General features: G+C 43.4%; 1 long non-coding RNA gene across 1 annotated transcript in view; it reads right to left on the bottom strand.

Moving 5' to 3' along the window:
* Positions 1-202: 202 nt before the first annotated feature.
* Positions 203-25,550, bottom strand: part of LOC129145453 (uncharacterized) — a 58,730-nt gene continuing 33,382 nt past the window's right edge. Inside the window, exons 3-4 of the long non-coding RNA XR_008551003.1 lie at positions 24,243-24,380; positions 203-2,156 (exon numbers count right to left, since the gene is read on the bottom strand). This is a non-coding gene — a long non-coding RNA (uncharacterized LOC129145453). The remainder of the gene's footprint in view (positions 2,157-24,242; positions 24,381-25,550) is intronic.

Below are 25,550 nucleotides of genomic sequence, written 5' to 3'. Positions count from 1 at the left end.
CAATTAGAACCAGAAGTTTGTGAGTTTCAAATAAAATGTGGTTTTAAGAAAAAGCCACAGAGTGATTTGCATGCTATTTAGACTTTAATAACTACATCTCTGCTTCTCTGTCCCTCCCCAGGGTTTCATCTTATTCCTCTTCCTCTCCTCAGTCCCTCTGTCCCCTGACCCCCCCCCCACAAGTCTAATAGTATCTGTGTTGTTTTCTTGCACAAAATTCATTTTGGAGTTGTGTGCCTTGTCCATTTCTATGGCATCACTGCAGTGCATTCATGTCACCCAACCTTTGCTAGCTGCCTCCTAGGGGAAGAGGCAGTGGCCCAGCTAAATCTTCCTGCTCTGCTTAGTGCAGGGAATGGATCCTCCCCCAGGCCTGGGAAAGCCAAGGCTGACCCAGCTCTTAGCTGCTAGCCCATCTCCTTCCCTGCACAGAGACCCAGCCACAGCACAGAGTGGGTGCTCACAGCATGGATGCTAAGTGGAGATCAGTGTGGAGAGGCCCATGGGAGACAGCCCAGTAGAAGATGCTACCCAAAGCCTGGAGGAATTCGAGTTGGCTTGTAATTTGAGACAGAGAACTCTGTCGTGGTGAGTGCAACTTTTATCAACATGGGTCATTCTCTAGGTTTCGGGGAGAGAATAGGGATCAGGTTAGAGAAGTTATGAAGCTCTACTAAGTTAGACCAGAAGCCATCAGAGTTCCTATTGCCTCCCCCAAAAGACTAGGGAGTCTTCTTGGGTAAGGGAGGTGCTCAAGCTGGGACCCCCTCAATGCCAGGAAGGAGCAAGAACAGAATGAACCCAATTGACCTAGTGATTCACCCTCAGTCACTGAGGCCTGCTAGGTGGCAAGGTGGACAGACGGCTCTAAACACACAAGGAAGAAGGCCCAGACTCCACCTTCATAGTCTGGGGCAAGTGACAAAGAAATAAGCATTCAAGTTTTGTACAGGAACCCCAGGATAGCCCTCAGAGCCACCTAACTTGGTGTCAGGAGAGCAGGAGAACTTGCTGTGTGATGTGCAGGTTGAGGTACCTGGCTTGGAAATTGACCACTGCCTCCATGTTAGAGAAGACCTTATGGGGTAAGGAGAGGGTTCAAACTGCACCCCATGCCAAGTATTGTGCCACAAGCACATGCTCTTCTCTCCTGACAAGTGAACCCTGGGCCAATACAGAGACAGAGGGCAAAGGATCTGGTCCCAGATCTACCATCCTCAGCTGAGGGGCCCTGGGGAAGTCACTTCAGCTCTCTGGGGGTCCTTTACCCCCACACGCTCAACCTGAGTGTTGCACAGCATAGACCCTGAGTTCCCTCCTGCCATAGAATCCAGACATCTGGAGTTACCGCAACTGCCAAAAAGGGCTGCCTTTTCCACAATTGAGTCCACCCAGGCCCACATCATAGATTGTGGTTGCTCCGTAGAGGAAGTAGGTGGTTCTAACCTTTCCCTCCAAACCCAAGAGCATACCACCAGCAAGACTAGGGGAAAATGGATATTTGTGGACTCTATCAGCTCTGGGGCTTTATTCCCATGACACCTCATTTAATCTTTACTAAATCCTGTAAAATAGTCATGGCCGCCCCCATTTTACAAACAAGAAAACAGATTCAGAGAGGCTAATGCAGATGTTTAAGACTACAGAGCTGAATGGGACTTAGCGCAGGCAGACTCCAAAGGCCTCCACACCACCACTCTCTGCAATTACAAGGCACAATGCAAAGCCCTAAAGCAGGGTCCAGGGTGGCTCCAGGCAGGAGCTGAGACCCTGTGGCTCTTACTGGAAGTTGCAAAGGGTCACCCCACCACAGAGAACACAAACTCTCAGGACAATGGCCTGTGTACCCACCAAAGGCCCCACAGCTTCCTTTCCACCGCACCCCTCACCCCACACTGGTGCCTCACTCTCCTCCATCCTTAGACCACAACTAGAGTGAGCATGGTGGGGGCGAGGATTGTGTCCATTTCCTTCCCAGTGAAACATATGGAGACATGCAGAAACATCTCTGGGACTCCTCTGGGGCTGTTCTGTAAGGATACTGAGACTTTCTTCTTTTAATATCTTGACCTCATGGGGTGAAAAATGAAATCCATTTCCAAACCAGCTTCTTTCATTCACTCATTTCGGTTTTCACAGGGTGCAAATCCTCTCCCCTGCAAACAAAGACAAATAGGAAAGACTTGGGGCTCTGCCATGTGTTCAAAGAGCTTCCTGACAAATTGGCTTGTCAGAGCTGGTGAACGGCAAGGAAGGTGAAGCTTCAGCACCTGGGGCCCTCAGGACTGGAGCCCCCACTCTGGCTCCTCCTGCTTCCCCAGGGCCCAGGGCGACCAGCACTCCACACACACTTGTGGACTCAACCAAACATCCCTCCTTCAGAAAGTCACAGGAAATCAGTGCAATGGGATATAGGAAATGGAAGGTTACCCTGAGGCACATTCCTAAGGAGACAGTAAAACATCCACAGAATTTAGGAGATAGCAAAAATAAATAAACTCAACATTATAAGAGTCTCCAATGAAAGGGCAGGGTGTTGACTGTTGGGGGCAGCGTTGGAGGATTCCTTTGGAGAGAGAGGTGCTGTGACTCCCTGGGGTGTGCCCTCCACAATCTGGGGCCACGGTGGACTGCTGCTGACTCCTGCTTGAACCACGCCCAGCCAAGGAACAGGTCGGCTAGCAGCGACAGCCAAGGTGAGGGAGGAGGGCTGGCTACGGGGCCCTTACTCCCGGAGATGCCAGAACAGAAAAGCCATGAGTCAGTGTGACCTGGGGCCAGCAGGAAGTTTTCAAGAAAGAGAGAGCAGGCATGGGGTTCTCAGACCTGTCCAAGAGGGACCTGACAGGAGCAAAGAGATCTCAGCAGAGAAAAATAGGGGGCTTGACAGATGCCTGGGGGCCGAGGAAGAAAGCTGAGAGCTGGCTGAGGGTCCAGCACCGCATTGAGGTGCTCAGGAAAGGGGTGGGGGGGCAAGAGATACTGTCAGCCCATCACCAATGTCCTTGTCTCCCTTTCCCCATTTCTGCCCACCCCTCTCCCAGCTTCCATGAGCTTCACTCCTAACAGCCTGCAGACACAACCCTCCGTGGAGTTCCGCCCTGGAGCTGCTTTGCCTGCAGAAGTAGTCGCTGCAATTTTCTGGGAGTTTCTGCCCCTGCACACCTCACTGTGCTGTCTGGGGAGCAGAGAAGTATGAAGGCCCAGCTCCCTGACTTCAATTCAGAACAGAGGAGCAATCTACACTCCAGAGTGCACCCTTGTGGTCGATTTGCTGATACTCTACGGGATTTTGCCTGAAGTCACACCTCTGCTTGGCTCCCTCTCCTGCCCCATCCACCTTCCTTTAAAAGGCTCTTGCACCCACCCTCAGATAGGGAGTCTCTGTGGAACCTGCAGAGTCCCAAAAAGAGTAAGAAAAAACACTAGCCACTCCACACCAGCAGCAGCCAAGTAGCATGTTCCCGTGCCCTTTATCTCTTCTCCCTCCCCTGCACCCTAAACCCATGGAAACTGTGGCTTCATGACCAAGTTAGGGATAGTGAACATATACAATGAAGTCACAGGAAACAAGAATTAGCAACCCACGTTCCTTTTCCTGACCTCAGGCTTTTCTGTCCTCAGCAGCCCTTAGCTGGCAGAATGGAAAGTGCAAAGTGGAAAAGACATCACATGGAAACAAACCCAGAGTTTTGACGCCTATGTTTAAAAGGATGCTGAATTACTAACCCGAGGACCTTGCACTACACAAAAGTCACCAGAGAAGTCGTGGACTCCACCCATTTTAGTACTTGGTCCTCTTTATTCATGCTCTGCACTGATTCCATTATCAGGCCTCCCCCAAGAGAGAACCACACAGTTGGTTCACTGCCTAGACCCCTGAGTCCCAGCTGCTACAGGCACACCACATTCTGGGTTTGGGGCACCTTTTCAGGTTCTCTCCTGAACACTGTCCTCCACCCACACCACACGTTTTAGCTCCAGTGCCTCTAAAATTTTGTTCTTGCCATCCCCCACCTCCTCCTGAAGCCCCGTCCAGCCTGTCAGCACTCCTGACCAAGCTCCACAGATCCTATGTGGGGGCCCAATCGCCTGGACCTCTCCCCTCAGAAGTCACAGTGCACACAGCTTCACCCATAGCCAAGGGGCAGCAGGGGTGAAGAGCAGTTGGCAGCCAGGACTCTCCTATTCTGCTGCTCAATGCTTATGTCCAGTTGTTTCCAGACGTCACTAAGCATCAGAATAGCCCAGGGACTGATTAAAAAGTGCAAACATCCTGACCCACAAGGATTTAGAAAGCCCAGAGCTGAGGTAGGTTGAGACAGATTGAGAGCATTTGCAGCCCCGAGTCCTCACCCCTGCCTGTATGCTGCCCTTTGCTATGTGATTTTACAGTCCCTCCCACTAAAGCAGTCTGTACCCCACCACCCCCTCAAATCTGGGCATGGCCACATGACTTCCTTTGGCTAACTTCTAAACTAGATCTCAAGGCGGCCTTGTGGATTCTCCTCTCCTCCTTGTGCTTCTGCAGCATCCTAAGAATGATACATTCAGGCCAGCCAACAGGAGGCCAGCAGGCAGTGGAGCAGAGCTGAGGAGCCCCCAGCCATCCATCCCCAGGATCGCCTGCACCGGCCAATAGCCAGCTAACTCCCAGACTTGAGCGCACACCCGCTTAGGCCAGAGAACCCACCCAGATAAGCCAGGTCTGAACCAACAATCTGCAGCTTCCTAAATATTCATTGTTTAAAGTCACTGCATTTGAGAGTGGTATGTTATCATGATGTTATCATGGCAATAGGTACCTGATCACAGAGAAATCTGCATCTGTATCAATTATCCCATAATTACTCTATGACTGCTTGAGAAGGCCACAGCCTTGCCCTCACCAAACTGGTCACATCTGCCCTGAATAGTGGTTACCTGTGTCAATAGAGGAGGCAGGTCTCCACCATCCCTGCACAGAAGCTCCTGGAAGGAAGAGATCTGCCTGGGGCATTTACTTGTTTCCTCCATAGCTTTTGCCTAGCAAGCACAAGAGGCCCTTGCTAACTTATGAAACACGCTGTCTGTCTCTCACAGGCTGCGTTGAGTACGGAGAGAAAACAGAGGTGCTAACTTTTACTGACCCCTGAGTTATTAGCAACTCTGAACAACGCACTGGGGGAAGGAGGAGGAGGTCATAGACAGAGAGAAATTAAAATGGAAATTTTAAAAGGAATCTTTTCCCCTTTTATTGGCAGCGTAATTAGCCAGAGGAGCCCCAACTGATGCTGTTATGACTACTCTGATATGAGGCGAAAATCGAACAGGGAGAATCAGAATGCAAACAATAACACTTAGCATTTATATGACTTTTTACAGGCAGTACTTTTTATTCCTTTTGTACCTCACAAATGTTAACTAATTAATTGCCATAGCACCCCAGAGTAGACAGTAGATTTTCCTGACAACATTTTACAACATAGAACTTTCTTAGCAAGGTAGAAGTCAATTCCAAGGTCCAGCTACTCTTCTGGGTCTTTTGTATCTTTCCACACTCTCAGGGCTCCCACTTTTTTGTGGTTTTTAATCCCAAATTTCAGAGATTCCTACCTGTAGACTGAAAATATTAGTATATTTGAACTAGAAGGGATATTATGAAAGCGCTGATCCAAATCTCTTATACATGCTGAAAAGAGGCTTATTTCAGCCAAGGACTTTCTAAGGTCACAAACCATTCAGGAAAGAAGCAAGAGTAATTCTATTTTGCTTGACCTTGGTCAACCCTCACATCCCTGAATTTCGCAAGGTATTATTCATATTAGACTCACAAATGATACTCCCCATCTGTGGTCACAAATTATTTGTATGTTCTACTCATTCAGTCATCAAACCTCTATTGAGTTTATGCCGTGGGATTCCTGGAGGACTAGGATTAAAGAATGAATGAATTTAGGAATGAATGAATTACTAAATCCTAAAGGCTTGTGTCAAATCAGCTGTGGTGGGGAGTTAGTCCTGCAATAAAGACAGCACAGAGAAGTTCTGTCCCAAAAAGAATCACAGGATTCCATGACCTGGGGCACAGGTATTTCGCTGTTGCATACATTGTTCTGAGTGCTGAATAGTGTTCAGTAAAAATATATGGCAACTAGTCAACACTGGTATATTTCAGATTTATTGAGACTCAGCCTACACTAGGAATAGGGAAGCTCCTTTGCCCAAAATCTAGCCACTAATGCTTTGACTCCAGAACCTCCATTATTGAGGGTTTTAACTCATTATCACCTCCACTCCGGCAATTATAATTGAAAAACTTCACAACCTCAGTCTCATTGGATCTTTGCCATTTCATATGGTTGATCTTCTTCAGGCCTTTTATGACAGGGTTTCTTCAGCCATATCCTCAGCTCAAGCCAAGTCCATACACACCGACTTCCTTCTTTAGCACAGCAAACTGCTTGGACAGCCTTGAACTGTAACATTGTGCAGACTTCCAAGCCTTTAAACAGAATGTTCCCTCTTGCCAGAAAGTCCTAACCCTACATGGTCACCTGTCAAACTCACTAGACTGCCTGACTCTACCCCGAGCCTCTTCATTGTTGATAGCACATGTCACATGCCCACATCTGCTATTCATGTGTCTGTCTCACCTGTAAGCCTGTGATCCCCGGTCACCAGTGACTGGTCAAGGACCTCTCATGTAGAGGTGCTTAACACATTTGAATCTTTTTTTAAAATTTATTTATTTATGCATACAAGAGCTGGGGTACAGGCCAGAGATGCGGGGGGTGGGGGGCCATGAGAAGATTCACCAGAGACAGAGTGGGGAACAGAACAGGCAGACTGACTGAAATACACTGCTGAGGGGGGCAGCGGGCAAGACAGGAGAGGTCTGCTTTGCCATGTGGGTTGCTCCTTGGCGGGCTGGGGATTGAACTTGTGCTGCAGAGGTTTCAGATTGTCATAGTGCCGTGCTTAACCCCTTGCACCACCAGGGAGGCCCAACACATTTGAATCTTATTTTAAAATTGAAGCCAACTCTAAAAGCAGTCTTGAAGATGGAGGGATTAAGTATGGACAGAAGACACCCATGGGCCAGCAAAGGGAAAGAGAACATTGGGGGAGTCTAGAAGCTCCCAGAGGGCTCATCTTACCTCTTCCTTACACTGAAGTGTCAGTTACATGAGATAAATGACATGTGGCCCTGAAAGTCCCTCATTTTGTCAGTCTGCTGGGCATGCTCACTCATTTACCACCCTGCAGCGGCGGAACCCTGCGAGGCAGCCAGGAAAAGTTGACTCAGCTTCAAAAGTTGTTTTTCTGACAGGCAAGGTGAGATGTCCACAGTGTGTCTCCAGGGACTGACACATCCTGGGTCCTGCTGGTTTCTCCATGCCTCAGAAGCCTAGCGTGGAGGGCAAGGCTGTCAGGTTGCGCCTGCTCCCTGGGCTCCCACACAGTTTTCAATAAACACTGAATTCTATCTCTTAAATATCAGCTATTCCCAGCCTTCTGAGTCTGTCACTTCATTCCCTTCTCTCTATTGACTTCTCTTTCATTCCCTAATGCCCAAAGAGATCCTCACAGCACAAAACACATGCAAATGGCATTTAAAGGAAATTAAACCATCAGGCTCTCCCAGTACCTGTTCACTTTAGACAGAGTACTGATTTCCTGCTGATGGAAATAATTACCCGGCTGTAAGATCTCCTAGGTTTCTTCTCTCTCCAAGAGAAGCACAGCAAAACTGTCTTCCACGGTGCCATTTCAGGGGTAGGGAGAAGAAATTTCCCATGCAATTTGTTTTAAATAAACATCTTAAAGGCATATATAACCAGAACACAATACTGAACTCTCAGCTTTACTGAGTATTGCTTCATTTTCACATGTGGCTCATCAAAGTCATGATTTAGTCAATGACCTTGACATGAGCTGTTAAGTGATCAGAGGGCAACAGTGAAGGCACAAAGAACAAGAATCACTGAGCAGGGAATCCAGGGGATGTTGCACTTACCTGCGCTGCACCAAGGAGAATGCCTGCCTTTGGGCCTGAAAGGCACCAGAGGGGAGGCCAGGCTCCCCGCTGCAGAAAGCTCTGCTTGGCGGGGAAACAGGTAAGTAAACAACTAGTGCGATGACCGAGAACTCTAGCTGGCTGGTCCTGAAAGACCTTCGCAGGATGTAGAAGGAAAGGTAAAACTGGCTTTGAGGGATATCTCCCAGGACAGGTACTGTCATGGAGGTGTGCGTACCTGACCCAGATCCGTTTTCCTATGTGAGCACACCCTTGCCCCCACCACCGTGAGTATCTGTTGCTAGCAGCTCGCAGCTGCCCCTCTTCCAGAGACTGGCTCTGGGGCAAAGGACCTGGTTCATCCTGGAATGTACAATCCTTAGCACCACGCACCCAGCCAAATGATAACTACAGTCAGTAAGTGATGCAGGGAAGCAAAGTGCTGGCTTGGGTGCCCACAGAGCCTGATGCCACACTTCCTGTCACCTCCTCCTGGCTTAGCATCTCCAAAGACATTTCCCTCATCTTCCCCATAATGTTGCTAAAGAGAAAACAGAAGAGAATGTAGAATTTTCCTGTCTCCTTGTTTTTGATTTTGCTTTCCATGATATCCCAACACAGAGATGCCCTGAAAGCTCCATCTCCCAAAATTCTGTTGGAAATAAGCATGTACACTGCTCTGCTAAGATGCCAGAAGGGGAAGTGGACACCCGGGGTCCAAATGCACTTGGGTGTGTCATCACACGACTCTCTACTGATCAACTCACCTCCACAAGCACTGATCACCCATACTTGCCCGTTTCCAGCAAAAGCTGGAAATACCAGTATTGGGGCCCTCTTTTCTCTGCCTGCCCTCAGGGAACCCCTCAGATACACTTCAACTGCGGACCTCAAAGAATGGGAACAAAGTTATCGATTCACTGTTATTAAAAATCAGAATGGGGAGTCACAAGACATTCGGTTCAGTAACATGCCCAGTAAATCCAAGACAAAAGACTGAATATTTGAAAGGATCTAACATTATTAAATAAATCTCTAATGGATTCAGTGGGGAAAGTTCAAAAATAATTATTCTGGAGTTCCAAGAGTGAGTGAAGTCACCGGTGTTTTCCTGATATATTTTCCATCAGTTACTAAGAGTTACTAAACTCTTCTAAGATACAAATTCCTGGCCCCTCTATAAGGGAGCCAAGACCACAATGAGAACCACTTTCATCCGAGAGCATCTAGGTATGAGACAAAACACAGAATATATAGAGTTTTATATAATGACTCCAGAGTGTTATACATGCTATGAAACAAAAAGAAAGCAAGCACTCAAAACAAAGAACTGAGAAGGAGAATATCCCATAGGAAACTGCCTTTAGGTAAAATAGATGGAAATGCCTGGCTGAAGAAATGACATTTGTGCCAAGATAAAAAGAGGAGTAGCTGGCCAAGCAGTGAGGGACAAGAAGAGCATCCGAAGAAGAGTAAGCATATTGAGAATGGAAAGATCAATATTGCTAGGCTGAGGCTACAGGGACAAGGCCAAGCAAAGTAAGACTGCAAAAAATGGCAGGGTCCAGAGTGTGAAGGGCCTTATAGGTCATGGACAGGGGTCTGAATTCATTGTAGAGACCAACACAATTGAAGAACTTAAAGTAGGAAGAGCCACATGATCTACATTGAATTCCCTTAGAAATTCTGTCTGACTGCTGAGTGGAGAAGAATAGAAACAGAGCAAGAATAGCAGCAGGGTCAGCCAGGAGACTATTGCAATAATAATGCAGGCAAGAAATGTTAGTGATATCACCAGGAAGATGGTATTGGACAAAAAGAGAATATTGGACTCTTGTATTCTGCAGATTGAATTGACAAAGTTTCCTAAAGGCTTAAATACAGGCAATGGGAAAAAAGAGGACAATCGAGAATATGCTTCTGCCTCTGGCTCATTTTAGATGCTGGCTCAAGCAGCAGAGTGAGTAGCAGTTCTGTGAACTGAGAGAGAGAAGCTCAGGGAAGGGAGCAGGCCAGGTGCAAGCACATTAAGACATCTGCGATGGGTGAGTTATATCTGACATGTCTAGAAATATTCAACTGGAAATTTCAGGTGAGCAGTTGGATATGGGAATATGGAATGCAGAGAGCAATCTGGGCTGGAAATATACTTCTAGAGCGATGCCAGCATGAAATGAATTTAGACCAATGGTAATATGACAACAAGGAAGAGTATAGAAAGAAAAGTCTAGACTAAGCTGAAGGGAACCCCACCATGCTGTGGTCTGCTAGAGAAGGAAAATAAAGGAGATGGAGATGAAGAAAAAGACAAAAGACAAAAGCAGCAGGAGAGGGGGTGCCAGAAGCCATGCTAATCTACTCTGCACCACCACTGCATTGCTGTCAATGACGTCTCAAGGTCACCCATGACTTCCATGTAGCCAAATCCAGGGACGACTTTCAGTGCCCATCACCTAGAGTCAGTCACTCCTCTTTTCCTGAAATTCTCTCCTCTTTTGGCCTCCATTAAGTTTTCAGCTGTAATTAGCAACCATCTCAAACCAAAGAAAAATTATTATCTCACATAAGAAGAAGCACTCTAGAGGTAGATCAGCTTCGAAGCTGGTTGATTTATCAGCTTAACCACGTCTTCAGGGACACAGGCCCTCTCTGGCTCTCCACTTTGCTGTCTATACTACAGAAATCCCTGAAAGGAAAGGATAAAAGAGCCAGAAAGCAAATGGATTTTATGTTGAAAAAGAAGTTAGAATCCTCAGATCTCTCCCCAATTTCCTCTATCATTCTCTACATAAGCAGTTCTCAAATTTTTAATTTAGGACTACTTTAAAACTGCCAAAGAGATCTTATGAGGATGATATATATTTTTATTTGTCATGAAAAATTAAAATGGGTCATTTTTAGATATTTTTTAAATAGTGGTAATTATACATTGATATAAATAACATACTTTATGGAAAACTCTATTCTCTAAATAAAAAAATTTCATGAGAAGACTGGCAGTTTTACATTTTTCAAATCCTTAATATTTGGCTTAATGTGAAATAGTTGGTCTCCTTCCTGCTTCTGAATTCAGCCTCTTGCAATATCATACATCATGGAGCTTCTGGAAAAACGCCCACCTAACAAAAGCATGAGAGTAGAAAAGGTAAATAAAGTCTTGGTATTATTATGAAAATGGTTTTAGTCTTGCTGACCCCACAAAAGGGTCTCAGTGACTCTTAAGTGCATACAGTTCATACTTTGAGAAGCAGTGTTCTAAAGAGAATAAAGTGCACTCTTTGGATGAGGCACACAAGGGACAACTGAGGGACAAACTTCAGTACCAAAAACGTAAGCAAGAACTAAAAGATCCTCACTGACTGTTGAAACGCCACGCTCCTCCAGACTGCTCAACCTGCCTCAGTTCCCAGAAAACTGTCAAGCAGGATAATCCTCCAACCAGCAGACTAAAACACCCTTTCAAAGGAATCTAGCCAGCCTAAAAATACAGGTATCAGGAGTTCCTGAGTGGAACTGTACAGTCTGCTCTCTGTGGTAAAAGCCATGAACTGCAACACAGAATTCCAGGGGAGCTTTTGATATTCCTCTTATTCACCAATAGGCAACCTAAGATAAAAAGGTATTCGAGGAAAGCTTCTAAAATAAAAAATAAACACATGGGTTGGGTGAAAGCAGAGGCTAAGCAGAAGGAAGTAAAACCTTAAAAATAGTATTAATATCTTCAGAAAAAGGACTATCTGTGCAAGGACTTAAGTCTCAGCACTATGAAGCAATCCACAGCCACAGCAGGACGAGTTCCATGCCCTGCCAGGGAGTTAAGTAACCCACATGGCACAGCAGACCTCTCCTGCTCACCAGCTGCTCCCCTCAGCAGTGTATTTCAGTAGATCTGCCTATTCCTATCCCCACTTTGTCTCTGGTGAATCATCTCACTCCCCACAACTCTGGCCTATACCCCAACTCTTACATGCATAAATAAAATAAATCTGTAAAAAAAAAAATCTATAAACTAGGATGAGGATTCATTCCAAGCTATTGGTGGGGGAGGGGATTGCCCTTTGGAAATTAAAATATGAAAACAAAAGTGATTTTTAAAAAACAAACACTTGCAGGGCCTCCCCGGTGGCGCAGCAGCAGTTGAGCGCTGTTTTGCGAAGCTGCCTGCAGCCTCTGCAGCGCCAGTTTGATCCCCGGCCACTGGTGAGGGTCCCACATGGCGCGCAGACCTCTCCTGCTACCCGCTGCTCCCCTCAGCAGTGTACTTCGTCAGTCTGCCTATTCTGCTCCCCGCTCTGGCTCTGGTGAATTCTCTCACCCTCCCACACTTCTGACTGTACCCAGTGCTTGTATAAATAAATAAACAAATCTTAAAAAAAAAAAAAAAAAAACATTTGCAATGTTAGCAGATGAAGTTGATGAAATCTCCCAGAAAATACATTAAAAGGACAAATATATAGAAAAGAGGCTCAACTCCATTCATTCAGCAGGTACTACAGGAACAGAGAACATAGATGGAAAGAAATCATCAATTAAATAATTCAAGAAAATATCTCAGCATTGAAAAATTTGTATTTCCAAATAGAAAGCTTCACTGAGTACTCAATGCAAGAGATAAAGATAAATTCATTAATTATAATAAACTAAAAATCAAAATCAACAGGCAACTATAAACCAGAGACACATTAAGGGGGGAGATGGGAGTAGGATCAAAACAAAGGTGGTGGAAATCTTACGGGGACTATAACCAAGATGAAAATGCATACATTGTGTAAAAATGAACTATGATGTAAAAATATAAAAAAAAATTTTAATTAATAAACTCATTCCAAGACTCATCACTTAAACGATTAAGAACACAGGGACAAAGAGAAGATGCTGAAGTTACTGAGCAGAGAGGAAAAAATTGTAAGACATAGCATCAAGAATTAGAATAGCACTAAATTCTCCACAGCAATAATGCAAACTAGAATGCAATATGCAATTCCATTAGAATTGTGAAGAAAATAATTTGCAGCCAAAAATATTTTGTGTGCTTTATCCTTTTTAATTTTTTTCTTATATCGCTCTAATCCCCATATTTCTCCCATCACAGTATCGCCCATGAACCATCACCATATTTCCTTTTCGTCCTTCCTTTTTTATGCCAAATTTTTCACCCCCTCCTTTACTGTACACTCAGTTCTGTGGTCAGTTTACTAGTTCTGACTTTTTCTTAACCTTTTGTTTGGTTTTTTCTATATCCCACATATAAGTAAGACTATCTGGTATTTATCTTTTTCCTTCTGACTAATTTCAGACGAGATCGGGCGCGTTCAGGGTGGTATGGCCGTAGACCCTTCTGACTAATTTCAGCTACCACAATCCCTCCCAGCTCCATCCATGTTGCTGCAAATGGCATGAGTTTGTCTTTTTGACTGCTGAGTAATATTCCATTGTACAAATATACCACAACTTTTTGATTCATTTGTCTATTTTGGGGAATTTGGGTTGTTTTCTTATCTTGACTATTGTAAATAGTGCTGCAATCAACACAGGAGTGCAGGTTTCCTTTTGAATTAGTGTTTCTATGTCCTTTGCAACCAAATATTTTACATCCAAACTTTTAATTAAATGTTAAAGTAAAGACATTTTCAGACACAAAACACTCTCAGCAAAATTTCCACATATCTCAGAAAATTGTTGGAGAATATGCTCCACCAAAAGAAGAGTATGACAAGAGAAGGGAAAACAGATAAGCCAATGAACTCAAGAGACAAGGAAAAGAGTTCCCCAGGGTGATGGTGAAGGGAGACCCCCGATGACAGTGGTGCAGTAGTGCTGGGGAGTAGCCAGTTTCATTTGGAGCAGAAGACTCAAAAAAACTTCTTCAGGAAAATGAAGTTAGAACGGCCAGTGTCACAAAGTATTATGAGAATAACATTACACAGCTGTGGGAGAGTTTTATGTTGATGATAAAGACATGGAAAACTATACACTACTGATGAGAGTACACTGGTATGGAATTCAGGAAACCAAACTACAGCATTTAGTGAAATTAAACACTGTTCTTATTTTGTGGCCCACCATTCCCACTTTTGGGGACACATCCCAGAGACACTCTCACTGTGGAATACATTTAGAAGTGTTGTTTATGGGGTAAATAATTATAAACAAATTGAGAAATGTATAATTGAGAGGTACAGGGTCAGATAACAGAATATTATGCAGCAAGCAGGAGAAATGAACTAGAAATATACAGCAACATGGAGAGATCTCAAAAACTCCAGCTGAATGAAAACTGTGAAGAGGCAGATCTACAGTACAATACCATTCATTCAAAACTTTAAATCAACAAACCTGGCTATAGATATGTAAATAGATGTTATCTATTTACATTTGTATAGAATTAAAAATCTGTACAGCAGATAAATATGCAAAATAGAAGTGTATGAAAGGTAAGGGACTGGATTGGAAACTCGAGAAAAAGGGAGAAATAATGTATTTAAAAGTTATAAAGAGCGCAGCCATGCAACAGCAAAGATAGGGTATAACAAACTGAGGATGATCAATTCAATGTTGTGCATATAAATGAAAACAGCCAAATCAAAAAAGGCAAACACACATCCTTCACAAATTTATCTCATTCCATACCACTCCCCTCTGTTCCAGCCACTCATGCCAACATTCTTTTTTTTTTTTTTTTAAATAATAAATTTTATTTTTATATTCCCCCATACAATTGCAAACGCCCCATTCTGACCCCAATCCTTCCCCTCCGGCCCCCCACCCCCAAAAAAGTGTCTCTGGTTCATAGTTTTTTGTTGATTTTGATTTTCACTTTCTTATACTCATTTTCTTGGTACCTTATTTAAGTTTTCTAGATTCCTGCTATGAGTGAGACCATCCGGTATTTTTCTTTTTCATTTTGGCTTATTTCGCTGAGCATGATCCCTTCCAGCGCCATCCATGTTGCTGCAAATTGCATGTGTTTATCTTTTTTGAATGCTGAGTAATATTCCATGGTATATATGTACCACATCTTCTTGATCCAGTCATCTATTTTTGGGCATTTGGGTTGTTTCCAAAGCTTAGCTATTGTAAACAGTGCTGCTATAAACATAGGGGTGCAGGTGCTCTTTGGAATTGATGTTTCTGTGTCCTTTGGGTAAATACCTAGGAGTGGAATTGCTGGATCATATGGAAGCTCTATGTTTAGTAGGTCCAGAAATCTCCACACAGCTCTCCATAGTGGTTGGACCAGTTTGCACTCCCACCAACAGTGCAGAAGAGTTCCTTTTTCTCCACACCCTCGCCAACATTTGTTGTTGCTAGTTTTTTTTAATATGTGCCATTCTCACTGGTGTGAGATGGTATCTCATGGTAGTTTTGATTTGCATTTCCCTGATTACAAGTGATGTTGAACATTTTTTCATATGTCTGTTGGCCATTTGCATTTCCTCTTCAGAGAAGTTCTTTTTAGCTCTTCTGCCCATTTTTTGACTGGATTATTTTCTTTGTTGTTGCTGAGTCTCATCAGCTCTTTGCAGATTTTTGTGATAAGTCCTTTATCATTAGTGTTGGGTGCAAAAATGTTCTCCCAGTTGGTGGGGTTTCTCTTTGTTTTTGTTATTGTCTCTTTTGCTGTGCAGAAGCTCTTTAATTTGATGTAGTCCCAGCTGTTTATCTTTGCCTTCACTATCACTGCTTTGGGTGATGTGTCTGTAAAGATGTCTTTGATGTGCAAATCCCGTAGTGTTTCGCCTATATTTCCTTCTATGTATTTTATGGTTTCAGGTCTTATGTCTAGTTCTTTAATCCATTTTGAGTTGATTTTTGTGTATGGTGTGAGGTAGTGGTCAAGCTTCATTCTTTTGCATGTAGCGACCCAGTTTTCCCAGCACCATTTATTGAACAAACTTTCTTTGCTCCAATGCATAGTCTTTGCTCCTTTGTCAAAGATTAGTTGACCATAAATCTGTGGGTTTATTTCTGGATTTTCTATTCGATCCATTGGTCTGTATGTCTGTTCTTGTTCCAATACCATGCAGTTTGGATGATTATGGCTTTGTAGTAGAGTTTGAAGTCTGGGAGTGTGATGCCTCCATTCCCTTCTTTTTTTTTTCAGTAGAGCTTTGGCTATTCGGGGTTTTTGGTGATTCCATATGAATTTCATCAATAATTGTTCTATTTCTTTGAAGAATGCCATTGAGATTTTGATTGGAATAGCATTGAATCTGTATATTGCTTTTGGTAGGATGGCCATTTTAATAATGTTTATTCTTCCAATCCATGAGCAGGGGATGTCTTTCCATTTCTTTGTGTCTTCTTCTATTTCTTTTAACAGTGTTTTATAGTTTTCTTTGTATAGGTCCTTTACCTCTTTTGTTAGATTTATTCCCAAATATTTGATTTTTTTTGTTTCGATAATAAAAGGGATGGTTTTTTTTTATTTCTTCTTCTTCAGATTTATTGTTTGTGTATAGGAAGGCTACTGACTTTTGCGTGTTGATTTTGTATCCTGCCACTTTACTGAATTGATTGATGAGTTGAATTAGTTTTTCTGTGGAGATTTTGGGGTTCTCTATGTATATTATCATATCATCTGCAAATAGTGATAGTTTGACTTCTTCTTTTCCTATGTGGATTCCTTGGATGTCTTTCTCTTGTCTTATTGCTCTGGCTAGGACTTCCAGTATTTTATTGAAAAGCAGTGGTGAGAGTGGACATCCTTGTCTTGTTCCAGATCTTAATGGAATTGCTTTCAGCTTTTCACCATTGAGAATGATACTGGCTGTTGGCTTGTCATAGATGGCCTTTATGATGTTGAGGTATGTTCCTTGTATCCCAGAATTTCAAGGGCTTTTATCATGAATGGGTGTTGCACTTTGTCGAAAGCTTTCTCAGCATCTATTGATATTATCATATGGTTTTTATATTTCTTTTTGTTGATGTGTTGGATAACGTTGATTGATTTTCAGATGTTAAACCATCCTTGTGCCCCTGGAATGTATCCAACTTGGTCGTGGTGAATTATCTTATGGATACATTGTTGGATTCTGATAGCTAAAATTTTATTGAGGATTTTTGCATCAGTGTTCATTAGGGAGATTGGCCTATAGTTTTCCTTTTTTGTGTTGTCCTTATTCGGTTTTGGTATTAGTGTAATATTGGCTTCATAGAACGTGTTTGGTATTGTCCCTTCCTTCTCAATTTTTTGGAAGAGTTTGTGAAGGATAGGCACTAATTCGTCTCTGAATGTTTGGTAGAATTCATTTGTAAATCCATCAGGTCCTGGGCTTTTGTTTTGGGGAGGTTTTTGATTACCATTTCAATTTCGCTGCTTGTAATTGGTCTGTTTAGGTGTTCTATTTCTTCTTTATCTAGCTTTGGGTGACTGTAGAGTTGTAGGAATTTGTCCATCTCCTCTAGATTGTTGAACTTGTTTCCATATAACTGTTCATAGTAGTTACTGATTATTCTTTTGATTTCTGCTGTGTCCGTTGTGATTTCTCCTCTTTCATTTATGATCCTGTGTATTGGTGCTTTCTCCCTTTTTTCCTTTGTGAGCCTGGCTAGGGGTTTGTCTTTTATTTATTTTTTCAAAGAACCAGCTCTTGGTTTCATTGATCTTTTGGATTGTTTTTTTAGTTTCAATTTCATTTATTTCTGCTTTGTTTTTTTTTTTTTTTTTTTTTATTTCTGCTTTGGTTTTATTATTTCTTTTCTTCTACTGGTTTTGGGGTTTTTTGTTGTTCTTTTTCTAGATCTTTGAGCTTCGAGATTAGGTTGTTTCTTTGAGTTTTTTCTTGTTTTTTGATGTGAGCTTCTATTGCTATATATTTTCCTCTTATTACTGCTTTTGCTGCATCCCATACATTTAGGATATTGGTGTCCTCCTTGTCATTCAATTCAAAGAATTTTTTAATTTCTTCTTTGATCTCCTCGTTAGTCCAGTGTCTTCCAGTAGTGTGGTTTTTAATCTCCATGAGGTAGGATAGTTCCTTGCCTTCTGTTTATGATTTATTTCTAGTTTGATGCCTTCGTGGTCAGAAAAGATGGTTGGTATGATTTCAATCTTGGTGTATCTGTTGATGTTTGTCTTGTGCCCCAGTATGTGATCGATCCTGGAGAATGATCCGTGTGCGCCTTGAGAAAATGTGTACTCCTTTTTTTTGGGTTTAGTGTTCTATAGATGTCTGTTAAGCCCAAATGCTCTAGGTCCTTATTTAGAGCTTTAGTTTCTTTACTTATTTTTTGTCTTGTTGATCTATCCATTGTTGATAGTGGTGTGTTGAAGTCTCCCATGACATATGTGTTTTCTCTGATGTCTGTTTTCAGAGAGGACAACAGTTGTCTGATATATTTTGGTGCTCTTTCGTTTGGTGAGTATATGTTAATGAGTGTTATTTCTTCTTGAAGTATTGTCCCCTTGATCATAATGTAGTGACCATTGGGGTCTCTTCTTATTTTTTTGAGTTTGAAGTCTGTTTTATCTGATATAAGTATAGCTGTTCCTGCTTTCTTTTTTGGCCCATTTGCTTGTAGGATTGTTTTCCATCCTTTGACTTTGAGCCTATTTTTATCTTTTGTAGCTAAATGTGTTTCCTGGAGACAGCAAAAGGTTGGGTTTTGTTTCTTAATCCAGGCTGCAACTCTGTGTCTTTTTATTGAAGAGTTTAGTCCATTTACATTTAGAGTTAATATTGATATGTTAGCATCTGTATTTGCCATTATGTTTGTCTTTCCTTTGATTTTATTTATTTATTCTTTTAATAACTTTTTTTTTTTGGTCTTCTTTCGTTGTTATTCGTCCCTCTGAGGTTCTGACTTTAGGATTCCTTGTAGTATTTTTTGGAGTGGGGGTTTAGTCTTAATGAAATTCCGGAGTTTCTCTTTGTCTGGGAAGGTCCATATTCTTTCTTCATGGAGGAAAGAGAGCTTTGCGGGATAGAGTATTCTTGGTTGGCATCTGTTTTCTTGGAGTCTGTTGACTATGTCCCTCCACTCTCTCCTTGCCCGTAGTGTTTCTTCAGAGAAGTCTGATGTCAGCCTGATTGGTTTTCCTTTGAATGTTATCTGTTTCTTCCCTCTTTTCAGCTTCATTATTTTTTCCTTGTCCTGGATTCTTGGGAGCTTTACTATTGTGTGTCTTGCTGTGTTTTTCCTTTCGTCGTGGAAGTTTGGTGTTCTTCTTGCTTCTTGTATATCAATTTTCAGCTCGTTCTTCACATTTGGGAAGTTCTCTTCAATTATCTCCTGGAATATTTTCTCTGTTCCTACATCTCTCTCCTCTCCTTCTGGAATTCCTATAACTCTTATATTTCCTTTCCTCATGGAGTCAGATAGTTCCCGAAGTCTTTCTTCATTCTTTTTCCTTCGTACTTCTCTTTCCTTTTCTGTTTTGGTTCTTTTTATTTCTGTGTCTTCAAGAGTACTTATTCGTTCTTCCATTTCATCTATTCTGCTTTCATTGCTTTTCCCAGAGTTCTTTAGTTCCTCCATTAATTCTTTGATCTCCTGCATTTCTTTTACTTCCCTCTTTAGGGACTCTATTTCCTTCTTCTGATCTATCACTTTTTTAATCATGGCAATTTTAAATTCTCTTTCTGGAAGGCTCAGAAGTTCTTCCAAGTTGCTGTCGTTGCAATCTGGGGAGTGGTTTTCTTTTGTGGTGTGCTTCTTTCCTGAGGAGTTGTTAGGTTGCGTGTGTTTCTTCTACTCCCTACTGTCTGTTTTCTAATTTGTCGTATGCGTTGGGACACTGTGTTGCTCGGACTGACTGACATCTTGGGTGAACTTCTCCGCTCCCCTCTGGCTCTTCCAGGAGCCATCTCTGTCTTCTGGGGGAGCTTTCTGCTGGTTTTAGGCAGTTTTTACTGAAGAAATGTCCCTGTTCTAAAATGGCAAAGCGGGATGCAGTCCCTGCGCCTCCGGTTTCAAGCACACTCTTCTGCGCCCCCGGTCTGCCCCGGACGTGGGTGCCTGCTCCCTCTGTGGGCTCAGACTGCTGGTCGGAAGGGGCCTGGCGTGGGGTGGGCTAACTTCCCGGCTGGCCACTGGGTCCTCCAGAGGCCTTCTGCCCTTTTCAAGCAGTCTTAAGAAATTTCCTGTTCTATGGGGTGTTAGTGACTTTTTTTTTCTGGTCACTAGGTGGCGCCAGAGATCTCTCCTATTGTCCTTGGGGGGCTGTTTTTTGCCCCCCCACCCCGTGGGACAGGGAACAGAGCGGGAATGGTAGGGTACACCTCAACAGCTTTGGGGTGCTGTGTCTGCCTTGTGCCCCACCGTCGTGGAGAACCCACGCCCCAAATTTCGTGCCCCGGGTCTCAGTTCAAAGCCCTCAGGTCCAGGACGCGGGCTGTAGCCCAGTTCAGTGGCGCGGGAATGGCGCCTTTTGCATCCCCGCTCCCGTGCCTGGGCGCCTGGTTCCTGCTCACTCAGGGAGGGACTTTCACCCCCGTGAGGGCCTCCGCGCGTCTCCCCGCAAGCCTAGGTCGCAGGCGCGGGGACCTGGGCAGCCGGGATCCCGGTCCGCGTTTTCTTTTCAAGCGCGCCAAGCGCGCCGCTTTCCCGTGCAAGCTTACCGGCAGCCCGGGCTGTGTGCGCGTCTCCCGGGGTCTTTGTTCTTCTCTAATGGCGCCCGGAGGTCCTTCGTTCTTGTTGGCCGTTTTAGTGTGTTGTTTTCCTCCTCTCTGCCGGTCGGAGAGTGCCGCCTCTGTGGGCGGGGGAGGGGAGCAGGGTTCTGCGCTTCCCTCCCTTCTAGTCCTCTTTTATGGCCACTTTCTTCTTCGGGTAGTTTGCTGGAGTCACCCGTTTATCTTCCGTGTCCCGGTTCTCACTGGGACCTGCCGCTTTTCCTCCCTATTAACTTTTTTTAATGGGAGATCTTACTCGCAGCGTCTCCTCACCGCCATGTTGCTCCGCCCCCTTCATGCCAACATTCTATTCCTTGAACATTCCATGTTCATTACCACCCCAAAGCCTTTCAGGAATTCTGGTTTCTTCTTCCCAAATTGTTCTTGCCCTGAGTCTTTGCATGATTAGTACCTCATCTTTTAAGGCTCAGCTCAACATTTCACCATCTCCAAGAGGATTTCCCTCACCCTCCTCTGCAGTCATCCCTTTGATTCAACTATCCCGTCAACAAAAGTCTGTTTGTTCCTCTAATAGCAACTATCAACATGAAATTTCTTGCTTATACTTACTGTTTGCAGCTCTCTACCCTTTCAGTGTGAGATCCATAAAACTAGATATTATGTTTTTCCCATTACCTCTGTCACCCTTGAATTTAGAATAGTGCCTGGCAAGTATTTGGTGTTCCATCTCGTATTTGGAAAATTTAAATCTAAGTGAAGATGAAATCAGGAATAGAGAGGCCTTGGAGTTGAGTGAGTCATCAGTATGGACACTATTAATGATAAAAGTGTTCAGGAGAAGAGTAGGGTAGTAATCCAGGTACTGAATTCTCCCATGAGGGGAAAAGATGGACTGATCAGTGGACAATGCACAAAGAGTAGGAAAAAATGGTTCTACCGGGTGGCATGAACTTCAAAGGAGCAAATTTTGTGGTCAGGATGGAAAATGTCTCTCCCTTTCAAACAAGTGCTAAAAGGACACCTACATCACCACTTGGCCTTTAGGTAGGTAATATGTGAGAGAACAGTCTCCATTTGAGATAACCAGGGTATACTCAAGTTTCATTTAAAGAAAGGAAAATTCAGAGAAGTTAAGAGATGAGTTTTCTAATGATGTTTCCAAAGGGCGCAATGGAAGGTACAGGTTCTATAAGAGCAGTCATTCTCAACCAGAGTTCATTTTTTCACCCAGGAACATTTGGAAATGTCTGAAGACATTTTTTGGTGGTCATAGCTAAGGGACTATCAATGCCTCCAAGGGTAAAGCCCAAAAATGCCAGTAAACATGCACAACATAGCCCCCTTTAACAAGACTTATCCCAATCAAAATGTCAAAACTACCCCAAAAATGGATTGCTCAATCCAGATAGAGGATAATCAAAATTAGAGGGGATATAAGTTCAGTTGAGGATAATATTCCAGGGCACTCAGACATTGAGCAGTCACTGAGGCAATCAGATAGGGTATCATGATGAGATTAGTCCTGATAGATTCTGGGATGGGACTGGAAAGCCACAGCTGTTGCTGAAATTGAAGTCCACATATGAAAGGGGTAGTAGTTCCCTGAGGCAATTTCATCCTGTTCAATAGAGATCCTGGGTAATAAGATCCTGGCCCCAAGACCAGCCCAGTATAAGGTATTGCACAAATGGAAACTTAGGGATGTTAAGTTTGGCTAATTTCCCAGGATGTTCCAGTTTTAAATGGCTGGAGTATTTTTGTATTAATTTTCTTACATACTTTTACAGAATTTGATTTCTCCCCTCAGGTGTAGTCCCCATAAATATCCCACCATTACATCACCTGAGAACCATCACCATGGTCTCCTGTGCTATTTCCACCCCTGTTTTGATCCCTTTTCCTCCCCCTCCCCTGCTTTAAATAAATGCTTGAGTATTGTCTTCTGAGGAACTGAGAAGTCCTTAGAAAACATTAATCGTCAAGATGCATTGGACCTCTTATTTGCCCTTATTGTTTTCAATAATTTTCTTCAATTACTTCTTTTTTTAAAAGATTCATTTATTTATTTTATACAAGAGCCGGGGTACAGGCCAGATGCACAGGAGGGTGAGAGGATTCACCAGAGACAGAGCGGGGAACAGAACAGGCAGACTGACGAAATACACTGCTGAGGGGAGCAGCGGGCGCGGCAAGAGAGGTCAGCTGCACCATGTGGGACCCTCACTGGCTGGCCAGGATCGAACCGGTGCTGCAGAGGCTATGCGCAGCTTTACAGCATGGTGCTCAACCGCCTGTGCCACCAGGGGAGGCCCTACTTCTTTTAACAAAATAACAAGATGGAAAGATCATAACAGGCTCCATTTTAAAGTGCAAGTGCCTTCCTTAAAGATGCTTATCAGGGGCCTCCCCGGTGGCGTAGCGGTTGAGCGCTGGGTTGGGAAGCTGACCGCAGCCTCTGCAGCGCCGGTTCGATTCCCGGCTGCTCCCCGGCCACTGGAGGAGGGTCCCACATGGCACGCAGACCTCTCCTGCCGCCGCTGCTCCCCTCAGCAGTGTATTTCATCAGTCTGCCTATTCTGCTCCCCGCTCTGGCTCTGGTGAATTCTCTCACCCTCCCACGCTTCTGACTGTACCCAGTGCTTGCATAAATAAATAAATAAATATTAAAAAAAAAAGATGCTTATCAGTTCATCAGGAGCTAGACAGGGAAGAGGAAAACAACTAGCATGTATGAAACACATGTATCAGGTATTGTATCAGGTACACAGCAATTATACGAGCAAGGGATTCAGAAATCTGTTAATAGAGATGAGTAACGAGCTGCAGAAATTGTGAGTTTTCTAAATCATACAACTAGCATAAATTTATAGCTAAGATTATCACTCAGACTAGTGTGACTCTACTATGCAGCTCCCAGAACCATGTCTTACATTTGTAGGCACACTAAATTTCGGATGGATGGATGGATGGATGGATGGATGGATGATGACAGACAAAGCAACTATATGATTCATTCACATTTTTCCTCCTACTTGTCCTCTAGTTGTGGTATTTTTGAAAATATGATCCACTTCTGATTATCTATGACAGTAGAAGAGGTAGATAATAGAAATAATTAAAAAGGGAAGACAATCCAGACATAATTTCTATTTAATCTGGGAATTTTATTCCTACCCTTTTAAACAGCAGATTTACCAACCTAATTATATTTTACCTTGGCAAATATTAAAATTATTTTTCATTCCTTAAGCACACAGCAGCTGGTAGTGGGTAAGGCAAAGCTAGACAAACTCGATGGGGTGGGGGTGGGGGGAGTCAAGTTGAGACAAAAGAGTTCAAAGCAGAAAATTTATAAGCTTTATTACCTTCAAGTGACTGATGATGAGTGATGACGATTTTCTTTATAACCCCGGAAAAAAGCACTTTAAATTTAATAAGAGATAATGAGCCATTTCTCTCCAGAGGCTTTTCTATATTATAATCTATAAAGAGACACTGTTCAGGATCTCTTTTGAAAGATGCTGAACTGCCTGGTTCCCTCACCGTTGGTCCTATCTCAAAGTGAACACGTGGGATTACTAAAGAAGTAAAGTGGGCTTAAGCTGACTTCATCGATCTACTGGTCATCCTGACTCAAACCAGCTGCCCTGGTCACACTTCCCACTGACCTTCTAATCAAAGAGTATGTCAGACACCTTCTGGTGCTTCTAATGGGTAAGCCAGCAATGTGCAGTAAGATCCTGGGTTACAAAGGCTGGAACGGTTTCCTCTTGGTGGATGCTCTCTCGGTGGCTATGTGGAGGACCCTGGGAACATGAAGGCAACACTGTAAATGAAGTGTGGTAGTAGAATTGAAATGCTGGAACACAGAAAAATTAACCACCAAGTGGTTCCGTGTAGCTCCCTGGGAAAGCTGCGAGGCACAGCATCTAGGCAAAGGCTGAAGAGGATCACCTGGTCTCTGAAGGCTGCTGTGAAGTCCACTAGGCAGCTCGGTCACTGCTCTACTGCCCACACCCAGGGAACTTTCACCATTCCTTTCCCAGCTCCTCTGCTCAGGTTTCTGACAAATTCCACAACACTTCACCACCGCCAAGCCATGAATCCATGACTTTTCCTCAGAATCAGAGAGGGAAAGAAGGAGCTGGTCCTATTTGGAGTCCACTTAGGTCCAGGTAAATGCTTTAGCACTTTTGACTTCATACTGTTATCCCCTCAGGCTACCTGCCCAGCCCTAGGATTATGTTGAATGTCTATTATAAACCTAGGTCTTACATCACCCAAAGCAGTGATAGTGAAGGCAAAGATAAACAGCTGGGACTACATCAAATTAAAGAGCTTCTGCACAGCAAAAGAGACAGTAACCAAAACAAAGAGACACCCCACTGGATCGGGAAAAAATTTTTTCACACAACACTAATGATAAAGGACTGATCACAAAAATCTACAAAGAGCTGATGAGACTCAACAAAAACAAAGTATATAATCCAGTCAAAAAATGGGCAGAAGAGCTAAAAAGAGGAAATGCAAATGGCCAACAGGCATATGAAAAAATGTTCAACATCACCTGTAATGAGGGAAATGCAAATCAAAAAAATACCATGAGATACCATCTTACATCAGTGAGAATGGCACATATTTAAAAAACTAGCAACAACAAATGTTGGCGAGGTTGTGGAGAAAAAGGAACTCTCCTGCACTGCTGGTGGGAGTGCAAACTGGCCCAACCATTATGGAGAGCTGTGTGGAGATTCCTCAACCTGCTCAAGATGGAGCTTCTATATGACCCAGGAATTCCACTCCTAGGTATTTACCCCAAGGACACAGAAACATCAATTCCAAAGAACACCTGCACCCCTATGTTTATAGCAGCACTGTTTACAATAGCTAAGCTTTGGAAACAACCCAAATGCCCAAAAATAGATGACTGGATCAAGAAGATGTGGTACATATACACCATGGAATATTACTCAGCA

The sequence above is a fragment of the Talpa occidentalis genome, unplaced genomic scaffold (genome assembly GCF_014898055.3).
Source record: "Talpa occidentalis isolate TD23 unplaced genomic scaffold, MPIMG_talOcc4v2.1 talOcc4.10, whole genome shotgun sequence".
Classification (NCBI taxonomy): Eukaryota; Metazoa; Chordata; class Mammalia; order Eulipotyphla; family Talpidae; genus Talpa; species Talpa occidentalis.
Note: the sequence above shows the minus strand (reverse complement) of the source record. Positions and strands in the feature narration are given on the sequence as shown.